The sequence below is a fragment of the Chiloscyllium punctatum genome, chromosome 15 (genome assembly GCF_047496795.1).
Source record: "Chiloscyllium punctatum isolate Juve2018m chromosome 15, sChiPun1.3, whole genome shotgun sequence".
In the NCBI taxonomy this organism is placed as follows: Eukaryota; Metazoa; Chordata; class Chondrichthyes; order Orectolobiformes; family Hemiscylliidae; genus Chiloscyllium; species Chiloscyllium punctatum.
This window is the reverse complement of record NC_092753.1, coordinates 94,398,179-94,412,175: the sequence shown is the minus strand read 5'-3', so window position 1 is coordinate 94,412,175 and position 13,997 is coordinate 94,398,179. Positions and strand designations below refer to the sequence as shown.

Sequence of the window (13,997 nt, the reverse complement as noted above, 5' to 3'; positions counted from 1 at the left end):
GAACACTACGGGTAATTTAACACGGCCAATCCACCTAACCGGCACATCTCTGGACTGTGGGACAAAACCGGAGTGCCCGGAGAAAACCCACGCAGACAGTTGCCCAAGGTGGGCATTGAACCAGAGTCCCCTGGCACTGTGAGGCAGCAGTGCTAACTACTGAGCCACTGCGCCACCCTTCTACAAGCCCAAGAGGTCACAGTGCACTTGACCCTCACTCTATGAAGTGCAGTCACTGTTGTAATACAGGAAGAGTCAGCAACCCAATTTGCTTGCAGTCAGCACCCACCCAAGAGGGTGGTGATACTGACAGCAGCTGGGGTTTTTAAGCAATGTTATGGTTGAGAGATAGATGTTGCTTGAGTACATTGCAGGGGCTGAGAGGAAAGGGGGTGCAAGGGATCCTTTCCTGCGTTACCTCTGAATTATTGGGTCTTTTTTGTAACCAGCTGGACGTGCATCAAGTTCACATTGCCAGCTAGTTGGGCAGTGTTTCTCCAGGCAGATCATCAGGCAGAGGAGCTGAAGTAGGCCATTCAGCCCATCGAGTCTGCTCTGTCATTCAAGGTGATCATGGCTGACCTGATCATCCTCAACTCCACTTTCCTACCCAATACCCTTGATGCTTGTACTGATTTAGTTCTTATTTATTTTCCCATGGGATGTGGGCTTTGCTGGCTGGACAGTGTCAATTGGCCATCCCTAATTGCCCTTGAGAGGGTGGGGGTGAGCTGCCTTCTTGACCCACTGTAGTTCATGTGTTCTAGGTAGACCCACAAAGCCCTGAGGGAGGGAATTCCAGAAGTTTTGACTCAGCGACACTATGGTGAATGGCTTAGAGGGGAACTTGCAATTCCCATGCATCTGTTGTCCTTGTCCTTCTAGATGGAAGCGACCATGGGCTTGGAAGATGCTGTCTGAGGATTTTTGGTGAATTGCTGCAGTGCATCTTATAGATGGTACACACTGCTGCTATTGAGCGCAGGTGAGGGAGGGATTGGATGTTTGTGGATGTGGTGTCAGTCAATACAGCCTTAGACAAACTTACTGACCCAGCCTTCTTTGGTCAAAACCCCACAGATTTACCAAGAAATTTCCCTTTATCTCTGTCTTAAATGTGAGCCCCCTTACTCTGAGATGATGCCCTTTGATGCTAGACTCTCCCACAAGGGGAAACAACCTTTCCATATCTATCCTGTCAGGTCCCCTAAGAATCTTCTACATTGATAGAGCCATAGAGATGTACAGCATGGAAACAGACCCTTTGGCCCAACCCGTCCATGCCGACCAGATATCCCAACCCAATCTAGTCCCACCTGCCAACACTTGGCCCATATCCCTCCCAACCCTTCCTATTCATATACCCACTCAAATACCTCTTAAATGTTGCAATTGTACCGGCCTCCACCACATCCTCTGGCAGCTCATTCCATACACGTACCACCCTCTGCGTGAAAACATTGCCCCTTAGGTCTCGTTCATATCGTTCCCCTCTCACCCTAAACCTATGCCCTCTAGTTCTGGACTCCCCCACCTCAGGGAAGAGACTTTGTCTATTTACCCTATCCATGGTCCTCGTGATTTTATAAACCTCTATAAGGTCACCCCTCAGCCTCCGACGCTCCAGGGAAAACAGCCCCAGCCTGTTCAGCCTCTCCCTATCGCTCAAATCCTCCAACCCTGGCAACATCCTTGTAAATCTTCCCTGAACCCTTTCAGGTTTCACAACACCTTTCTGATAGGAAGGAGACCGGAATTCACGCAATATTCCAACAGTGGCTGTATGGTCACCTCTCATTCGCTATACTCCAACATGGACAGGCCCAATCTACTCAGCCTCCCCTCGTAAGGCAGTCCCTCCACACTTAGGATCTTCTTGTGAACTTTCTCTGGATCACATCCAATGCCAGTGTACCTTCCTTTAGAGTAAGGAGCCCAACACCATTCAGAGTATTCCAGCCTCAGTCCGAAAGTGTATAGTTTTAGCATTGGCTCTCTAATTCTATATTCCATTCCTTTAGAAATAAAGGCCTATATTCCATTTGCCTCCGGGGTTGATTTGCGCTCAAAAGCGAGGCTCAAACCTGTGAACCTGAGTCCAACAGGCAAGCGCGATGCCCATGAAATGCAAGACGATGGGGGTTCATAGAATCCTGACAGAGCAGCAAGAGGTCACTTGGCCCATCAAGCCTGCATCAACCCTCTGAAGACCACCTCACCCTATCCCTGTAAGCCCACATTTGCCATGGCTAATCCACCAAGCTAAAGTTGAAAATCACACAGCACCAGGTTCCTGATGAAGAGCTCATGCTCAAAACATCGATTCTCCTGCTCCTCGGATACTGCCTGTCCTGCTGTGCTTTTCCAGCATCCCATTCTTCAACACCAGGTTATAGACCAACAGATGTATTTGAAAGTACAAGCTTTTTGAGCACTGCTCCTTCGTCAAGTAGCTTGTACCTCCAAATAAACCTGTTGGACTACAACCTGGAATTTTGTGATTTTTAACTTTTTTCAATCCAGTCCAACACCAGCACCCCCGCATCATGGCCACCCAACCTACACATCCCTGAACACTATCAGCAATTTCCCATGGCTGATCCATCCTAACCTGCACATCTTTGGACTGTGGGAGGAAACCAGAGCACCTGGAGGAAACCCACGCAGACACGGGGAGAATGTGCAAACTCCACACAGACAATCGCCCGAGGCTAGAAGTGAACCCAGGTCCCTGGCACTATGAGGCAGCAGTGCTAACCACTGAGCCTCCAACGGCCGTGGGGAGGGGTGGGAGACATGATTCTGGGCAGGAATGAAAACTGCATGATGGGGTAGAATGTTAAAAAATGGACGAGAGGTTACAGTAGAAGAAAAGGGCGAAAGGTGCTGTGAAAAAATGCCAACTTCAGTCAAAAGAGCAGAAAAAAAAAGACTCTTGCAGACAGCCTGACGCCCACACTGTATCAACCTCAAAAACACTGTGGTTTAAGAAACGAAGAAATGAGGGCACTTTACTAGGGGCGAGTGACCTTGATACAAAAGGGTTGGCAAGAAGTAGAGAATGTTATTGTACAGAAAGAGGCCATTCATTCCATCACGCCTCTCCTGGCTCTTTCATAAGAGTGAATCTTTCATTCCCATCTCCTTCTGCTCTATGCCAGAGCTCCACAAATATCCTCTCGCTCACATTTGTCCAAATCTTCTTCCACTGTCCCATCAAGCAACACATGCCAACCAGCTCATAACAGCTCACTGTCTACAAAGAAATTCTTGTCTAGTTCTTTTGCCAATTTATCTAAAATTTGTACCTTCCAGTTATGAACGCTCCTGCCACTGGGTACAGTTTCTCGTTATTTATTCCAGGAACATCACAGAGCTAGCAGTGGGCAGCCAAGAGTTGAACAAAAACACAGCCATATTAAAATACATCAGGCACATCAAGCCAACTCAGTGGTTAGCACTGCTGCCTTGCAGCGCAAGGACCCGGGTTTGACTCCACCCTCAGGCAATCGACTGTGTGGAGTTTGCACGTTCTCCCAGTGTCTGTGTGGGTTTCCCCTGGGTGCTCTGGTTTCGACCCACAGTCCAAAGATGTGCAGTTTAGGTGGGTTAGCCACAGGAAATGCAGCATTACAGGAAGGGGGTAGGTCACTCTCTGGAGGGTGGCTGTGGACTCGATGGGCCGAATGGCCTGCTTCCACACTGTAGGGATTCGATGAGAACCGGTCAGAGGAGAGGAAGAGAGGTACAGGGAGCTGTACGGTCTCCTGCTGTCACAAACAAACATGGAAACTCAGCAGGTCTGGCTGCAACTGTGGAGAGAAAGCAGAGTTATCTCTGAGTGCTAATGAAGAGTCACTGGAACCTTGACTCTGTTTCTCTTTCCACAGGTATTGCCAGACCTGCTGAGTCTTGCCAGCACTTGCTGGGTTTTGATTCAGATCTTCAGTTCTTGGCTTTAATTTACTGTTTCTTGCTTTACCACCGTTCAGTGAAACCCATGCCACTATCCCCTCCCCGTGCCCTCAAAGTCATGGCTTACAACATAGAACATTACAGCGCAGTACAGACCCTTCAGCCCTCGATGTTGTGCTGACCTGCGGAACCAATCTGAAGCCCATCTGTCCTACACTATTCCATTTTCATCCATACGTTTAACCAATGACCATTTAAATGTCCTTAAAGGTGGCAAGTCTATGACTGTTGTTGGCAGTGCATTCCACTATTTACTATTGACTCTGTACAGTTACACAGTGAGTGACCCTCACCCTGAATAAACACTATTCTCCGAGTAAAGAAATTACCTCTGACATCCTTGTTTACCACTGATTGAGCAAGAGAACAAGCTTGTCCAGGACAATTAGGGATGGGCAATCAATAGGACTCAGCCAGTGTCACCCACATCCAAACAGAAGGAAGTTGCCAGGGATCACCAAGAAATGGCAGGGTCTACACATTGCGATCAGGTACTGCTGCCCCTGAACTTCCAGATTAAAAAATCATTTCCAGGGAAGCAGAGGGTAGGATTCCAGCAAAATATATCGTGTGGCATTAAATATGTCCAGGTGACTGTCTGCTGTCCATCCCGATTCAAACTTCTTCAAAGGAGATGTGGAAGGAAAGGCTATTTCACAGACTCCCTGCAGTATGGAAGCAGGCCATTCAGCCCATCAAGTGCACACTGATCATCCAAACAGCACCCTACCTAGACCCACCCCATTACCGTATCCCCGAACCCCTGCATTTTCCGTGGCCAATCTACCTAACCTGCACATCTTTGTACTGTGGGATGAAACCCAGAGGAAGCCCACGCAGATAAGGGGAGGACATGCAAAAGCCACACAGATAGACAGTCACCCCAGCGTGGAATCGAACCAGAGTCGCTGGCGTTGTGAGGCAGCAGCGCTAACTAATGAGCCACTGTGCTCCCATTTGACCAAACAGCACTGTTTTAGGAAGCGTACACTGAAACTTCCAGAGGTCGGTCCCATGGGAGTCGGCAGCGTAAATGGCCTTACACAGCAAGAGTCCACGGGGCAAGGAAAAGGGAACACTCTTGCAGCCTGTCACTCTGTTAGATCCTCAGTGGCTGTTCACCAGTCACATCTACATCGCCATACATCACCCGAACTCATAAAGCGTATACAACCTCAGCCCCACAGGAACTGTGAAAATATCAAATGTAAAGACGTTCAGAAAGGTTTATTTTTGTGCCTAAGGTTATCGGGTCAATCCCCGCTCCAGTGACTGAGCACAGAGATTCAGCACTGCCCCAGGGCTACAGTGCACTGTGGAAGACATGCTGTACTGTCAGACACCCCAGATTACAGAGACACTGTCAACCTGATTACCTGCCTTCCCACACAGGGTGGATCAAAAATATTCATTTCAAAGGAAAGGAGATTACACTGCAGGCCATATTTACCCTTCAACCAACATCACAAAAAAAAAATTTCGGCACAGTTATCAAACTATTGCTGGTGAGACACTGCCCTGCACAAGATGTGGAGGAGCTGGTGTTGGACTGGGGCAGAAAAAGTTAAAAATCACACAATACAGTCCAACAGGTTTATCTGAGAGAAGAAGATTCCGGAACGCTGCTATGTACAGTTACACTGTGACTCTCACCCTGAATAAAAACTGACTCTGTACAATTACACAATGCATGACCTTTAACCTGCTGAATAAACATTGACTCTGTACAGTTACACAGTGAGTAACCCTTACCCTGCTGAACAAACACTGACTCTGTACAGTTACACAGTGAGTAACCCTTACCCTGCTGAATAAACTACAGTTACACAGTGAGTGACCCTTACCCTTCTGAATAAACACTGACTCTGTACAGTTACACAGTGAGTGACCCTTACCCTGCTGAATAAACATAGACTCTGTACAGTTACACAGCGAGTGACCCTTGCCCTTCTGAACAAACACTGACTCTGTACAGTTACACAGTGAGTGACCCTTACCCTGCTGAATAAACATTGACTCTGTACAGTTACACAGCGAGTGACCCTTACCCTTCTGAATAAACCCTGACTCTGTACAGTTACACAGTGAGTGACCCTTACCCTGCTGAATAAACATTGACTCTGTACAGTTACACAGCGAGTGACCCTTACCCTTCTGAATAAACCCTGACTCTGTACGGTTACACAGTGAGTGACCATTACCCTGCTGAATAAACTACAGTTACACAGTGAGTGACCCTTACCCTTCTGAATAAACATTGACTCTGTACAGTTACACAGTGAGTGACCCTTACCCTGCTGAATAAACTACAGTTACACAGTGAGTGACCCTTACCCTTCTGAACAAACACTGACTCTGTACAGTTACACAGTGAGTGACCCTTACCCTTCTGAATAAACATTGACTCTGTACAGTTACACAGTGAGTGACCCTTACCCTGCTGAATAAACTACAGTTACACAGTGAGTGACCCTTACCCTTCTGAACAAACACTGACTCTGTACAGTTACACAGTGAGTAACCCTTACCCTGCTGAATAAACTACAGTTACACAGTGAGTGACCCTTACCCTTCTGAACAAACACTGACTCTGTACAGTTACACAGTGAGTGACCCTTACCCTGCTGAATAAACACTGACTCTGTACAGTTACACAGCGAGTGACCCTTACCCTTCTGAACAAACACTGACTCTGTACAGTTACACAGTGAGTGACCCTTACCCTGCTGAACAAACACTGACTCTGTACAGTTACACAGTGAGTAACCCTTACCCTGCTGAATAAACTACAGTTACACAGTGAGTGACCCTTACCCTTCTGAACAAACACTGACTCTGTACAGTTACACAGTGAGTGACCCTCAACCTGAATAAACACTGACTCTGTGGAATGGAATAGAATAGACTTGGGCTGAACGACGTAAAACCAAAGGGTGGCAGCAAAATGGTAACTGAACAAAGGGCTCCCTTTAAAGCAGAGATGTTTCAAACATAGTGTAGGTACATTGCCATGAGAGGAATGGGTAGAGGAACAAATTCAAAACTTCCTGGATTGAAAAAGAGATAGGGAGCAACATCAAATACAAAAGGTGTGCTTATGTCAGGTGGACAATATAATCAAGAACTTTGAAACAAAATAGAAACTTTCAGGTGAAAAAGCAAATAAGAGAAGCGAAGATCAAGAATGAGAAGAGACTGGCAGCTAAAGTAGAAAGGAATCCCAATATTTTTGACAGGCATATAAAATTTTTGTAAAAGCAAGAACAGGATGGGTGATTTACACAGGGAGGCAGGGGTCATTACCCTTACTAACACCAGGTCATGGTTAACAAAAAAGGATAAGATTTCAGACACTCGAAAAGCTTTAAAATTGATAGAGTCAGAGAGTCATACAGCACGGAAACAGACTCTTCAGTCCAACTAGTCTGTGCCGATCATGTTCCCAAACCAAACTAGGCCCACCTGCCTGCTTTTGGTTCATATCTTTCAATTCATGTACCTGACCCAATATCTTTTCAATGTTGCAACTATACCTGCATCGACCTCTTCCTCTGGCAGTTCATTCCACATACCAATCACTCTCTGTGTAAGAAAGGTGCCTCTTGTCTCCTTTTTAAATCTTTCTTCTCTCACCTTAAAAATATTCCCCCTAGTTTTGAACTCCCCCTACTTAGGGGAAAAAATACCTGCCATTCACCTGATCTATACCCCTCATGATTTTATAAACCTCTACAAGGTCACCCCTCAGCCTCCTACACTCCAGTGACAAAAGTCCCAGCCTCTCCAGCTTCCTCTTATAACCCACCCATTCCTGACTGCGCACTTCAGGCTGATGGTTTTTCTATTCATTGTCTTACCTATGCTGTCCATACAAAGGTGGAGAGGTTTGGTTTTTAATCAACAACTTGTGCTGCATGGACATTGCAACCCTGGGCAACCACTGCTCCCCAAACCTTGTATTCTTCACCATCGAATGTCACCCCTTCTATCTACCACAGGAATTTACCACTGCTACACTAACCGCTGTGTACACACCACCACAAGCAAAGGTTGAGGAAGCTCTGGATGTGCTAAACTTCACCTCTAACACCCGAAAGACGGAACATCCCGAGGCCTTGTTTATTGTAACTGGTGACTTCAATCAAGCCAATCTAAGGAAGGTGTTGCTCAAGTACCACCAGAACATTACCTGCTCCACCAGGGACTAGAACATGTTAGGTCACTGCTACACTACTGTGAAAGATGCCTACCGCTCCATCCCTGCCCTCTGACCACAATGCCATGCTTCTTCTCCCGGCCTACAGGGAAAAGCTCAAGCAGGAGATCCCCTCGCGGATACAGGTCCAGTACTGGTCGGAGGCTGCAGAGGATCAGCTCTGGTGCTGTCTGGAATCAGCTGATTGGGCCACGTTCAAACAGTCTGCAGGTGCCTTGGATGACTACGCCACCACCGTCACAGACTTTATCACCAAGTGTTTGGAGGACTGCATACCGAGGAAGTCAGTCCGAGTGTTCCCCAACAGGAAACCCTGGATGAGTCAGGACATACAAGACCTGCTAAAAACCAGGCATGAGGCCTTCAGATCAGGAGACCCACTCAATTATAAGGAATTCAAGTATGACATTCGCAGAGCCATTAAGACAGACAATCACCAATACCGATCCAAACTAGAGACCCAGACAGACACCCAGCGACTATGGCAAGGTCAGAATGAAATCACAGGCTCTAAAACGAGACACTGCAAGATAGCACACGATCCCTCCCTGATCATCTCAATGCCTTCTACGCTTGCTTGAGCAGAATTTCGGTGGAGAGGTAACACCTATTCCAATAAGTCCTGACAAACCTATCCCAACAGTCACTGCAGCAGAGGTCAGATCAGTTTGCCTTCGTGTGAATCCAAGGAAAGCGATGGAACCAGACGGAATACCAGGTCGTGCATTCAGATCATGCGCAAATCAACTGGCAGAGGCCTTCTCGGACATCTTCAACCTCTCCCTGCTGCAGGCCACTCTCCCTGCCTGTTTCAGGAGGACTAATATCATCCCTGTGCCCAAGAAGGCTCATGCAGCATGTCTCAATGACGACCGCCCAGTGGCCCTAACTTCGGTGGTCATAAAGTGCGTTGAAAGGCTGGTCATGGCATTATTCAATTCCAAGCTCCCCACTACTCTTGACCCACTCCAAATTGCCTATCAGACCAACAGATCCACATCGGATGTCACATCACTTGCTCTTCACTCCTCCTTAGAATAGCTTGACACTTAGAACAACTACGTAAGAATCCTATTCATTGAAAGCTGAACTGCAGTCAACACTATTATCCTCTCGAGACTAATGGCTAAATGTAGTGATCTCGGACTAGGCCCCACTCTCTGCAACTGGATCCTTAGTTTCCTGACCCACAGGCCACAATCAGTGAAGATTGGGGACAATATTTCATCCTCACTAACACTCAACATTGGAGCCTGCCAGGTGTGTACTCAGCCCCCTACTGTACACCCATGACTGCGTCACCAAATACCAGACTAATGCCATTTACAGGTTTGCTGATGACACCACCATAGTCGGTCGAATCTCAGACAGCAATGAAACAGACTACAGACGGGAGGTGGAAGACCTAGAAGATGGTGCACTGAGAACAACCTAGCTCTCAAAGCCGGAAAAACCAAGGAACTCATTACTGACTTTTGGCGGAACGTTACTCATGCCCCCACTACGTATTAACAGCACAGAGGTGGAACGAGGGGAGACTGTCAGGCTCCTGGGAGTGGTCATCAACAACAAGCTTTCTTGGACTCCTCATGTGGATGCGCTGGTTACAAAGGCCCAACAACGTCTCTTCTTCCTCAGGCAGCTGAGGAAATTTGGCATGACAGCGAATACCCTTGCCAACTTTTACAGGTGTGCCATTGAGAGCATTCTGTCTGATGTATCACTACCTGGTATGGCAACTGTACCATTCAAGATTGGAGATGGTTACAGAGAGTGGTGAACTCAGCCCGGATAATCTCAAAGGTCAACCTCCCATCTATAGAATCCATCTACCAGGCCCGCTGTCAAGGAAAGGCCACCAGCATTCTCAAAGATCCATCCCACCCTGGCAATGTTTTTCTACAACCTCTACCATCGAGGAGAAGGTACAGAAGCCTGCACACACGCACCAGCCAGTTTCGTAACAGTTTCTATCCTACTGCTGTTAGAATATGTCTTGGACTCACAAACTCTTAACATTCCCCTCTACCTGGGTTTTGGATTTTGCTGCTGTTTACCTATTATTTACTTATCTATGCTACTTAACTCTGGGATCTGCCTGTATCGCTCGCAAGACAAAGCTTTTCACTCTGCCTCGGTACACATGACAATAAGTTCAATTCAATTCAATTCAATCCCAGCAAAATCCTGGTAAATCTTTTCTGATCCCTCTCTTAGTAATATTCCTCCGAAGAATAGATTCCCTATAAGGCACCAAGATGGGATGAGATTCGTGCAAGGGTATTGAGAAAGTGAGTTGAAAAGTGTGGTGCTGGAAAAGCACAGGTGATCAGGCAAGATCCGAGGAGCAGGAGAGTCAACATTTCAGGCATAAACCCTTCATCAGGAATGTGGGGAAAGGGGGCTGAGAGATAAAACCGAGGAGAAGGTAGCTGGGAAGGCGATAGGTAGATGCGGATGAGAGATTGATGGTGATAGGTTGGAGCGGAGGGTGAAGCAGATAGGTGGGAAGGAAAATGGACAGGTAGGACAGGTCAAGAGGGCAGTGCCGATTTGGAGGGTTGGATCTGCAACAAGGTGGGAGGAGGGGAGATGAGGAAACTGGTAAAATTGACATTGATGCTGTGTCCCGAGGGGAGGGTCCCGAGTTAGGAGATGAGGCGTTCTTCCTCCAGGCATACGGGAGCAAGGATTAGGTGTTGGAGGCGGCCCAGGACTTGCATGTCCTTGGTGGAGGGCCAGGATTTGGCATTGGAGGCGGCCCAGTGGAATTTGCAGAGGCAATTGCCATCATGTTTTAGTCTTTGTTAGACGTAGGGCTAGTGTCAAAGGAGTAGTGAATGATAAACATTACACCCTTGATGAAAAGAGGGGATGTCAGTCACACCTAGCAAGTATAGACCAGTCAGTATGACCTCAATGGCGGAAAGTCTTCTTGAAATGCTCTTCGATAACAAAATTAGAAGTCATGTGCAAATGTTTGGATTAATTAAAGAAAGCCAATATGGGTTTTTCAAGTGCAAATCACATTTAACTCACTTGCTCAAGTGTTTGATGGGGCTGCAGTGAGGACTGATGAGATTTACCATGGACTTCAAAAAAAGACATTTAATACACAGTGCCATACAAAATCTTGTGAGCAACATGATAATTCCTGGAAATAGAAGGGACAGGAGCAAATGGACACAACATTGGCTAAGTGATAGGAAACACAGATCATGGATCTCTCCTTGGTATGGAGAAAGTTTCCCAAGGAATCCTGCAAGGTTCAGTTTTCGGATCCTCACTCTTCCTGACACACATTAAATGACCTAACACACAGGGCAGAAGTGGTGGATGATATACAGCTTGAAAGAATTGCGAACTGAAACGGCCAGTGGAGGACACCAAATGGACATGGACAGTATGTGGAGACAAGTGGCAAATGAAGTTCAATACAGAGAAATAAGGGGTGATGCACTTTAGAGAAAGGGTGTGGAGAGATGGCATAAAGGATCCAAGTGTAAACGGGGTGCAGGAATAGAGGGATCTTGACATATATGTCCATGACAAGACAGGTTTCAAGGGTAGTTAATAACAGATGTGGTGTTGTAGGCTTTATAACAGCAGCATCTAGTCCAAGAACAAGAAGGTCGTGTTAAACCTGTCAGAAACATTGGTTCGGATTCGGGTAGAATATTGCACTCAGTTCTGGACATCGCTCTTTGGGGAGGATATGGGGCATTAGAGAGGACACAGAAAAGTTTCACAGGAATGATCCAAGGAGAAGCATTTCTGTTGAGGTGAACAAATAGATTGGCGACATTAGAGTCAAAATGGAAAAGCAATGGAGAAGCTCAGCATCTGGTGAGAGAGATGCAGAGGTAACGTTTTGAGTCCAACATGGCTCTTGTTCACGTTTGATGAAATGGAAATTCTGTCTGAGGGAAGAAAAGAACTTCTTCATGATACCCAGAAGAGAAGTGGCAGTGAAATTGGGAAAAACTGGGAACTGCTTTACTTCAAGCAATGGTTATGATGAGATTTGTGTGCAAGGTACCAAATTGTGAGGGGTCTAGTCAGAGTAGATAAGGAGAAACTGTGCCCATTGATTGGTACATTGGGAAACAAGGTACAGATTTAATATAATCAATAACACGAGCAATAATGAGAGGAGGGGAAACAGTGAGTGGTGAGGATGTGGAACGCACTGGCTGAGAGTGTGGTGGAGGCATGAGATATTTACAAGGGGATTGCATTATTATCTCCAAAGGAAGAAAATGCACTGTTACAAGGAGAAGGCCGCAGATGAACTGCTCAACTGAAGAGACAGCAGAGATACAATAAGCTGAATGGACTCCCTCTGGGATTCTGCAGTGGTCAGAGAAGATCATTTGATTCACTTTTCGCACAACAGTGCTCTTCTGCCACAATTGTACAATTCAGAGTTTGGTTTCATTGCCTACCCTCCCCGAGTTTTGATCCAATTTCCTTTTGAAAGTTAGTATCAAATAAGCTTTCATAGTAAGAACTCACCGAGTTAAAATAAAAGTCCTCTCATCTCCAATGTGGTTCTTTTGCCAATGATAGTATATCAATGCCCTTTGGTTACTAACCCTCCAGTCAGGGGAAACAGTCTCTCATTATCCATTCTCTATCAAAACCACCAAGATTTAGAGACCTCAACCAAAACCACTTAAAATAGATGATTTGGTCACTATGACATCGCCGCTTGTGGGACTTCACAAATCAATTGCCAGGTTCTTGACATCTTCTGAACTTTAAAACAATTTCATTGGCATTTTGTGATCTCCTGAGATGCTATGCAAATACAGGGTTTTTCTTTACAATTACTAAAGAAATTGAGGGTTTGGTTAAGAAAAAGAAGGAAGGATTTGTCAGGTATAGAGAGGATAGACCAAGTGAATCCTCACAGGAGCATAAAGGCAGGTGGAATATTTTTAGGAGGGAAATCAGGACGGCAAAAAGGGGACATGAGATAACTTTGGCAAATAGAGTTTAGGAGAATCCAAAAGGGATTTTACAAATATATTAAGGACAAAAGGGTAACTAGGAAGAGGATAGGGCCCCTCAAAGATCAGCAAGGTGGCCTTTGTGTGGAGCCACAGGATACGGGGGAGATACTAAATGAGTATTTTGCATCAGTATTTACTGTGGAAAAGGACATGGAAGATATAGAATGTAGGGAAATAGTTGGTGATAACTTGAAAAATGTCCATATTACAGAGGAGGAAGTGCTGGGTGTGTTGAAACAATTACAGGTGGATAACTCCCAAGACCTGATCAGGTATACCCGAGAACTTTGTGGGAAGCTAAGGAAGTGATTGCTGAACCTCTTACTGAGATATTTGTATCATCGATAGTCACAGATGAGGTGCCAGAAGACTGGGGTTGGCTAACATGGTGCCACTGTTTAAGAAGGGCAGTAAAGACAAGCCAGGGAACTATAGACCAGTGAGCCTGACGTCGGTGGTGGGCAAGTTGTTGGAGGCGAGTCCTGAGGGACAGGATGTAAATGTATTTGTAAAAGCAAGGACTGATTAGGGATAATCAACATGGCTTTGTACGTGGGAAATCATGTCTCACAAACTGGATTGAATTTTTTGAAGAAGTAACAAAGAGGGCAGAGCAATAGACATGATCTATATGGACTTCAATAAGGCGTTTGACAAGATTCCCCATGGGAGACTGGTTAGCAAGGTTAGATCTCATGGAATACAGGGAGAACTAGCCATTTGGATACAGAACTGGCTCAAAGGCAAAAGACAGAGGCTGGTGGTGGAGCATTGTTTTTCCATACTGGAGG

The 13,997-nt window shown here is 46.1% G+C and overlaps 1 protein-coding gene across 4 annotated transcripts in view; it reads right to left on the bottom strand.

The window, feature by feature from the left end:
- Nucleotides 1–13,997, bottom strand: part of nrip1a (nuclear receptor interacting protein 1a) — a 113,477-nt gene that overhangs the window by 17,560 nt on the left and 81,920 nt on the right. The gene's annotated exons all lie outside the window — the stretch shown is intronic.